Genomic DNA, 10,478 nt, shown 5'->3' with positions numbered 1-10,478 from the left:
CACAAACACACACAACATACACACACACATGCACTCCTATGATCATATGATGAATTTCAGGGCTGGGGTTCCTTCTTCACCTCTAAGCATGCCTGGGTCCTTCCCTGCATGACCACTGAACTGATGGGAAAAATTGCCTTGGCAGAAGCTGCTGTTCTACTTCTTACCCACATCCACTTGCAAATCTGTAGGACTCAGTTGCAGCCACCAACGAACAAATCTCTTCCCTCTTACAATACAAAGCTGTTCCAAAGGAGAGGCCTTGTGGGAACACTTAGAACATTCCAGAAAGTGAAATCAATCAATAAAGACAAAGTTACTCTCGGTTCTGATCTTAAACCCACCTTCCTTTCATCCTGAACTAACCTGGTTTCTCATACCTTCCTCTGCCTTTGAAAAGAAGTCATCCCCTGCGTCCCCAGATTCCAGGGATGAAGAAGGCCTTGCGAAAGGCTACAGCCATACTCCCAAGCAGACATCTGCTGAGACAGACATTTCCTAGGTCACGTGAAGAGGCACTTGATTGGGCTGTGGCTTGCCTGGCCTCCACCAAGCAGCTGCCACCATCTTGTTGGAAGTCACACCTCAGTGATCTAGAAGATCTCCCGTGAATAGGAAACACACCAGCAGGCCTAGAAGCTCAAAGCATTCAAGGGGACAAGGAATCATTCCTAGTCAGCATCATTCAACATTTATTCGTCATTTGCCTGCACAGCAAGGTGATGAATCACAAGTATTTTGGTTAGAATCTCAACTCTGCCCATGTATTGCAATATGATGTTGATATCTCCTTTCTTTTCTTCTTGTTTTAAGTCAGTCTCTCTCTGTCTCTCTCTCTCTCTCCCTCTCTCTCTCTCTCTCTCTCTCTAGTTCTCTGTGTGTGTGTCTATCTGTATGTCTGTATATGTGTATATGTGCATATGTGAGTGTATGTGTGTGTTCTAGAAGTATTTATAAAAATGATTACAAATATGAAACAGTATTATTTGTGGCATTTTTCTGTTGCTGTGATAAAATATTCTAACAAAAGCGACTAAGGGGGAGAAGATTTACTTTAGCTCACAATGCCAGTTTAGATCCTATTATAGCAGGGAAGCCAAGGCAGCAGGAATTTAAAACAGCTACTCATGTCATAGCTACAGGCAAAAGCAGAGAGAAATGAAGGCATGCATGCCTGCTAGTGCTTAGCTTACTTTCATTAAATACACTCTAGGACCTAAACGCAGGGAATGGTGCCACTCATGGTAGACTGGTTCTTCCCACATGAATAAATGCAACCAAGACAATTCCCCACAGGTACACTCACAAGTCAAACTGATACAGAAAATCCTTCACTGAGATTTTTTTTAAACAAATGATTGTGTCAAGTTGACAATGAAAGCTAGTGATCATGCCATATGAGGCAGATTAGAAAGGCATCTTAGATCACTCATAGAAAGTGAAGAACAGATCAAGACGTCCCAGGCTGAATTTCTAGCTCCATATTAAGCACAGTCTCCTCTGCAGCTTGGTCCTGTCTCATCAGCTGTGAAATGAAAGAGTTGAAGCAGAGCAGCTCTTGGTCCACACCCATAGGAGCAGCCAGAGGCTAAACACAGAGGTGGAAACTATTCAAGCAACGTGTGCATGCTTTTCTAAAAGACCACACTCTAAGATAATAAAGAAAATGCAAAAAAAAAACCCACATGTTTTATTGATCATGACACTGTTTCTTCAAACCTAGACATGTTTTCATATTCTGCTTTTCCATTAACAAATAAATTTCAATACACTGCTTTTAGAACAAGATTTTACACAAATCATTTATAGGCAGGAAGTCTTAAATGATTACCAACTGCCTACATTCTCACATATACATGTATCTGTGTATAGACACGTATGGACACACACACACACACCTAATCACCTGATTGATCCTCATAGATATCAAAGTTCATGGGTGCTTTATGTATTTGAAGCAACACCTCCACAAACATTCACTTCCATCATCTTTAAAGCCTCATTCATGAATTACTTAACAACAAGGGCTTTTCAGCGACCAGGAAAGGAAGGCAGGTCATCTGACCTGATCACAATTTGTGTTCTGAGATGATGACCTCTGGACCTTGACAAATTGGTCATAAGGTCCAGTATTTCACCACTGGTGTTCTTTCAAAATGGAATATTTGACTGCCAGTCCAGCTTTGCTTAGAGGATGTATAAGGCCTTGCCATAGTGCCTTTGCATTAAAACCTTTCTGTCTGTCATGGTATATACACCATGAGTAAGGGAGAAGAAGGAGCATGGGGATCACAAGTTCAAGGCCAGCCTGGACTATAGAGTAAGCTCCTGCCTCCAAAAACAATATGTCTTGTACCATATGTGTTGTTTGAGGTGGATAACTGTTAAACTTCATATCCATGAGCAATATTCCATAACTTCTGTATACCAGTCATTTGCTCACAATTCTGTTTAAATTTCTTTTTAATTAAGCTGTAGACATAAATTCAACCTTCAGCTTGTTATTTTAATAATAATTGTAACAATTAACCCATAAGTGTTTTATCACTAACAATTATTAAATAATAACTTGTATGCTCATTAACATAATAAGTCTGTCGTTAATTGCATGCTGTCTCACAATGAGATTAACCTATGATCAGACAGAAAGCATAGGATAAAGCAGAATCAGAGAATAGCTTTGGAACCAGCTGGGCAATTTTTCAAAAAGTTCAGCTTCACAAAGGAAGGGGTAGGACTTGGGGAAGTGAGGGAGACACCATGTCAGATCACAGTGTAACAACATCAATTAGAGCGAGAAATGTACGATAAGTGTTGGCGTCACTTTGAAAAATAATTATAGGTATAGTGGTTTGAATGAGAATGACCCCTAGAAGCTCACCTGAATGTTTTGTCCATGGGTTAGGAAATGTTTGGGAAGTAGGTGTGACCTTGTTGAAAGTATGTCACTGGGACAGGCTTTGAAGTTTCAAAAGCCCATGCCACTCCCAGTTAGCGCGCGCTCTCTCTCTCTCTCTCTCTGTTCTCTCTCTCTCTCTCTCTCTCTCTCTCTCTCTCTCTCTCTCTCTCTGTGTGTGTGTGTGTGTGTGTGTGTGTGTGTGTGTGTGTGTGTGTGTGTGTGTCTCATGTAGATCAGATGTAAGCTCTCAGCTATGGCTCCAAAAGCATCCCTTCCTGGTTCATGATCCCTGGCATAATGGTCACGGACTCACCGTTTGTAACTGTAAGCCCGAGTTACATGTGTTCTTGTATAAGTAAGCTCTCTTGGTATGGTGTTTTATCACAGCACTAGAAAAGTAACTAAGACATTAGGAAAACATTACTAGCTAGAGATTTTAGGAATGATCATAAAGACAGAGCTTTGATTTTAGTATGACAGAAGATTCTCTTCAAAGCCACATGGGTCCTGGAACCCATGTACAGTATTGGTTTGCTGACAACTCCTGGGTATTGTGCCTTCATCCATTCAGTTTCTATAACAAAATGTTTTGGCCTTGATACTTTATAAACAATAGACTTTTAAGAGCTGAGAGTGTAGCTCAATGGTAAAGAACTAACAAGGCTTCTGGTTTCAATTCCTGGAACCACTGGGGGGGAAAAAAAGAATTTTGTTGCTTATAGTTCTGGACATTGGAAAGTTCAAAATTGAGGTCTTAAAAAATTCAATATCTAGTAAAGATTTGCTCTCCATTGCCAAGATGTCACCATCTTACTATGTCCTTGTGTGGTAGAAATAGCCAGCAGGCTCCTTTGAAGGGCTCTAATCATAAGACACAACTCAGTAAGTAAAACTACCTCACTGAGTACTTAATACTTTGGGAGAAACTTTCTTCAGCTGCAACATACTGATATTAAATATTCTGACGTTAAATTACAACTGCTGATCTTTTGGTATATTTTCTCTTCCCTGTTTTCCTGTATACTTGTGTGTGTGTGTGTGTGTGTGTGTGTGTGTGACATAAATGTATATTCTCTCTTTTCCTTGGGCTTCTGATCTGCATTCTCTAACAGTTATTTTTGTCCCTCTATCCTCTGATGACAAAATTAGATTGGCCATTGTACTCCTTTGTCTCTTATTTCAACCTTGATATTTGAGTTCAATCTTTAACAGTCCTGGGCCTCTCGAAGAGGTGCCCACTGTGTTCTTGGAAGGTTGGAAGGCTTAGAGTCAGACAAGATGGGTCCATGAATAATCCTCTGACCTCTTCCACTGTTTCAGAAGAGTTTAGTGTTTCTTCAGTGTATCCCAAATAAGTCCCAAGCTCCTTGGCCTTCCTTCCAGAGCTTGCTGAGTTCATCTTCAAACTATTTTATGGACACTTACACCACCTGTAGTGGGCTGACTTAACATTATATTATTTAAACAGTTTGTTTCTGGAACTTCTTTTTTATTCTTTTCCAAGACAGTTCATCATTTTGAATAGTCTCTTCTTTTTCCCTCAGACTTTAGATTTATTCCTCTGTCACTGTGAACTAGACGGTGTGTTCAATAGTTCCTCTATCCATAGTTCTTGTGGTTCCGAATCTGCCATTTATTGTTGCCCGGCTCTCACTGGCCTTCTGTCCTCAGAGGCCTCGTTATTTGTGGTCAAGTTCACCTCCACTGCAACATTGCATGTGAGAGTCATGTGACACATTGACACATGGATGTGCATACTGGGTGGTTTGTTCCTCCCACAAGGATAAATATTCTCTGCTTTCAGTCTTCCCAGAGCACTGCTGACTTGAAATGACTTGGAACCTCATTCTTGTGATCTTCAGCTCTTCCACAGTATGTGGATCCATGCCCTGGATCTTCAAAGGCCTGGTTTGTACAGAGAATTCTCAAGAAAGAGCTTTTCCCCGTAGCCAAAGCTGGGATAGCACATTCCTTTGCCCCATTTGGATGATTTTATTTCTTGTTCACCCTTTCAGTTTGCATGGTGTCCTACAGGCATCATGAGGTTTAGGGGAGGCACTACAACTCAGCTCCCTACTGGTTCTGCAGTTGTCTCTTGTCCCCTCCCTCCACCCCCACCAGTGGTCACTGACATCAGATCTGGTCAGCTACTGCCTTCCACTCCTTCAGTACTGTCTCAGCCCTCTAGGTTGTTCTCTTTGTTTTCACTGTGTCTGATGTCCCTGACAGTTGCCTTTCCTTTCTCCCCAATCTAGCCACACACCAAACAGATTTTGTGTCTATTTCACGAAGCATTTCTAGCTGCTTTGACATAGGATTTCAAGGTGTCAAATTCACACTAGCGCATAAAACAGAAGACCTGTCATGGACAGCGTCTTTCAGCAGTGTCTCTTACTCTGAGTGCCTTGCTATGGTTGGTTATAGTCATCTTTTCTACAGAGATTAGCAGCAAAGCATTTGGGGATTGAACTTCTGTACACCCTTGGCCCAAGGACTCAAGTTCTCACTGCACTGTTCCAGAGCAGGAGGGTCAGGTTTTTGTTGTTGTTGTTGTTGTTGTTATTGTTTTGGGGGTTTTGTTTATTTGTTTGGGGTTTTTTGGTTTTGATTTGTTTTGTTTTTACTTAAAATTCCAAAGAGTAAATATCTGGGGTCTCCTTAGACGATCCAGCCTCTATCACAACTACTGATATAAGCAAAGCAGTCAATCAGCTTATATAAACATACGAGTACAAGTGTAGACCAATAATATTTTACTCTTACATTGCTGAAATTTGAATTTTATGCAATTTTCACATCATGAAATATTCTTCTTTATATTTTTGAGATTTATTTTTATGTGTGGGGCTGTTTCACCTGCATGTATGACTGTGTCTGTGCACTCTGAGTGTGAAACACCTGCAGAAGCCAGAAGAGAACATTAGCTCCCCCTCAAGTTGCAGTTGCAGACATTTGTGATGACAGTCACTGCTCTTAACTGCTAAGCCATCTTTCCACCCCTGAAGTTTTTCTTTTTTTTTCAACCATTTAAAAATGTAAAAGTTAGGGGCTATGGCGATAATTCGATGGATAAAGAGGCTGCCATATAAACATGGCAGAGTTTGGATCTCCTGCACAGGTGTGGGAATTGGGTATGGTGGAGAATGGCTACAGTCTGAGTGCTGAGAAGACAGACAGGAAGATTGCTGGAACTCACCTACCAGCTCATCTTACCCAATCGGTGAGCTTCAAGTTCAACAAAGAACCCTGTCTTTAAAAACAGAATAGAGAGATTTTTTTGCGTATAAACAATGTTGAGTTCTGTCCTCCACTCCTGCATATGTGTGCAGGTACACATGCACAGAAACACACACACACACACAGATACAAACATACGCACTCATATAACATGTACGCTCAAAGTGAAAAATAAATGTCATTCTTACCCCCATAAGCTATACATAACCAGGCAGCAGGCTGGGACTTGGCATGTTCTATAGTTGGACTCTGCTCAAGGCCATTAACAATTAGGGGATGTTGATCAGAACCATCTGTGAAACATCTTTAAAGCAAAAATGCTCTGACCCATGTTAGAGCTACCATTTGAAAAGTGCTACCGAAGGAACCCAAGATTGTACTTATAAAAAGTAAGCTTGGATTCCATTGGTAACTCTGATGAGCCTCCTGTATTGATCCACTTGTCATGGCAACAACAAAATACTAGAGGCTGGGTACTTTATAAAGGAAAAAGGGTATGTATAGTTCAACTTGGAAGCTAATAAAAGTCCAAGCAGCACAGAGCCAGCTCTAATGCAAGCACACCATAGGAATATGTGCCAACAGAAGAGATCATATAGCAAGACAGGAAAACAGAAGTACAACCTTCTTGTAAAACTAACCAGGGTCCCACGAGACTTATCCTAGCCCCTTCCGTGACCTAATGAGCTCCCACTAGACCCCTCCCATTAAAGGCCCCATCACATGACTATACTGGAAGAACAGTACCTCTCAACACATGAATCTTTAGGGGACACAATTAAGTGATAGATATATAAAGCACACTTTAGGATATCATAATTCATTTTTATAGATTTTGTTTCTACTTGGTCTTCAGAGGAATCTCCAACCAACACAGTCAATTGTCCATCGTCACCTCGTTTCTCTGACTCCAAACAAAGCCACTAATTCCCTAGTCAGAAACCCAGCATTGTGCAAAAATAAATACATGAACAAAAAGGGCCGTAAGAGAGCTCAGGCCAGAGAAAACACACACACGTACTAATGTTTGATGAAGAAGACATCACAAATCAAAAGGGAGAAGGAATTCATCAGAAAACAACGGTTTTGGAATGTGGAAACAAAAACATTTTATATCCCTATCTCACGCCGCTGGCGGAAATAAATACCAGATGCGCTAAAGGGTAGAATGTGGAAGAATTAAGCCAGAGGAAGAAACTGAACGGCAACTGAAGCAAATGTTTGTCAAATCTCTGGAGTGAAAAGGAATTTCGGAGCTTAAAAGCTTAGAACAAGCCACAAAGTAAAGCTACACAGACTTAACTGCATAAAAACTGTAAACCTATAAATAAAGAGATAAAGGAACTGACATAAAGAGGAAAATGGAGAAGCACATTTGCATAGCTGAGGACATCGAACTGGTTGGCAAAACACAGGAAACAGGGAAGCTATGTAGTAATCAAAAAATCCAAGTTAATCCATGATAGCATAGCTCATCTGTCTATTCAGGAATGAGTCTCCTGTCTGACAGGGCTCCCTGCTGAACAGCAAATACAGAAACACACACATGTCCAAATGTTGATGCTTGTAGTCTGGGATGGATGGCAGAAAAGTAGCAAAGAATGAGACAAGGTTTCAGTCACATCGTCTGACTGACTGAGCAACATTCCCAAAGGACTGGGTCTGAGAGCACGGAAGCTGTAGCCTGTGTCAAAGGTCATGAGATGTTTGCATACAATGCTCACAAGTACCAGAAAGTAACATGGAAAGGTGAGAGAGAACGCTATACAAATTCTAAGTTGAGAATGCTTGAAACTCAATTACATGAAACTTTAATCAACCTCTTCAGGAGTGGGAAAGGTAAAGAAAAACGCTCAGAAAATTAGCAGTGTTTGTGCTTACATGTAGATTTGTTTCAGATTCTGCTTAGTAAGATCTGCTATACAGGTCTGGAGAGGTGGCTCAGTGGTAACAGCACTTCCGGCTCCTGAGAGAACTCAAGTTAGGTTTACAGCACCCACATGGCAGCTCACAACTATCTCTGATTCCTGTTCCCAGAGATCCAATGCCCTCTCCTGGCCTCCACCAGTATACACACTCATGTACATATATACACATACACATGCACACAGACACACACACATACACACACACATACACACATACATATAAATAAAAACTGATGGAATAAATATCATTGTACTACACTTACATATTTTTTCTTAAAGATAGGTTTTGGAATAAAAATCCTCATTTGGAAATTGGAATGTGGGACTGACAAGATGGCTTAGCAGATAGAGGGGCTTGCTGCCAACCTGAGTTCAATTCCCAGGACCCATATGATGAAAGGAGAGAATCAGCCATGTTCCACATGTTCTCCTCTGACCTCCACACACACAGCATGGCAAACGTGAACTTCCATACATACACGCATGCATGAACACTAAATAAATAAATAAAACATCATAGGAAATTGGAGTATGGCAAGCCAGCAAATAAGAAATGGTAACATTTCAAAATCTATATTTTGAAAACCTGATGTTGGAAACCCTGATTAAAGTAAGTCACAGGGCAAAAAAATCCCAGAGCAGAAAACTGAGAACTAAGGATTACCTCTTTCCCTTGTTTTCTTTGTACTTGTTCTATTATTGAGACTCTAATGTAAATAGCTACTTTTGTCACTGATAATGGTGTGGTTGTAGTCTCAATTAAAATAGCGAGAACTGTGAGATGCTTTCCGACGCTCTCCCAGATAAATGACACTCTAAATGCACAGCCTTCGATTGGAAACTGTTTAATAGTGCCTTAGCTTTCTGGAAGTCTCTGCACATAGATCCTAAGCATCTTAGACATTTAAATGCACCCTCCTTTGTCAAAGCCCCACGAGATCCCCACATTTGTTAAAGGACATTTGGATTTTAAGACAATGTGCTGTTCCTTAAATGACAACAGTGTGCATTTCGAGCAGCAGACCTGAGTGGGCCACTAGCCTTTTGTCTTCTACTAAGTTCCTAAGAGTGAGCTCCAGTTCACAGTGCTTTTTCAGAACTGGAAAAAAAATCACAAGATCTCCCCTAGAACATAAAATGAACCCACATCCCCCTTTCTCACCTAACTAATGCACCGCGTGCCCTTCCTCACCTGACCAGTATCTGCCAGAACATAAGAGAACAGCTGCCTCCATATGAAAAGTTGGTCTGCTCAACAACTCAGCCAGACTGGTTCATCAGGCCTGTGATTGTCCTCACCCTACCTCTCTGATGCTGGCATTACAGATGTGTACATTTGGCTTTTTACACTACTTGTCAGGGATCCAAACGCGTGTCCTTATGTCATCTCCCCTGGCCCCAGTGGCAGCATTACAATAGGATTCTGCACTGTCTAGCTTTTGGCTTTCTTCGTTGGTACCAGACAGACCCTCCCAGTGCTGGCTTCTTGGAGGGGGATGCATTTCTCCAGGTAGCTGAGATGAAAATGGCCCTGCACACAGATTGATAAACACTATGCCACAGATCTCCTGGGGAGTCACAGCCAAGTCTTCCTGGAGACCCTGCTTTAGGGCTTTGCAAAGTGAAGGACCGTCCATTACAGCTAGGCACTTAGGCCTTCAAAATGCTCATTTCTTCTTATGAGACAATAAAATACTTCTCGCAATAACAGCAGGTGAGAGTAGAATGTGTCTTAAATATCTGACCTGAAGTGCCAAAGATGCTTAATAATCTTTAAAGTTACCAACAATATTGTTTCTCCCGTTACCAGGATGTTGTAAAATGTCCTAATTAGTCTTTATGTTAATGCCGACACCTCCACAGCACATAAAAAGCACTTTTAATTTTTAAAAGGACAGCTCTGGTTGGTTTGATTTTTATCTCTAATTGGCCTATAATGTCTATCCCTCTGGCACTCCAGACAGGCAAACATTAATTTAAAAAGGAGCTCCGTACACCGTGGGAGAGCGGAGAATCAAGAAAGGAAGGGAAGGCCCCCGAATTCTGGACATGTAATTGGCTCCGTTTGCTTTGACCTCCTGGAGGTGCTAAACAAACCTGTCTGCTGCTCAAACAGAGACCTCTGGAAATGACTGCTTCCTGGGGATCTTCTAAGGACATTCAACCAAGATCCTGCTGCAACACGAGCAGGATTCATCACTCTTCAGAGCCACTTCAGCAGATGCTTTAGGAGAAGCTGCATGGGAGACCCAGAATTTGTGGTGGTGTGATGTACATTACCAAGAAACTGAGACAGGAGAACCAGAGAGCTGAACTAAGGCATCTGTGTTCTTATGTTGGTCTCTCATCTTTCCTAAGCACCAGTGGTCTCTCTCTCTCTCTCTCTCTCTCTCTCTCTCTCTCTCTCTCTCTCT

This window comes from Grammomys surdaster, unplaced genomic scaffold (genome assembly GCF_004785775.1).
Source record: "Grammomys surdaster isolate TR1022 unplaced genomic scaffold, NIH_TR_1.0 126546, whole genome shotgun sequence".
NCBI classification, from domain to species: domain Eukaryota; kingdom Metazoa; phylum Chordata; class Mammalia; order Rodentia; family Muridae; genus Grammomys; species Grammomys surdaster.
The sequence above is the reverse complement of the archived record's forward strand: the minus strand, read 5'-3'. Positions refer to the sequence as shown.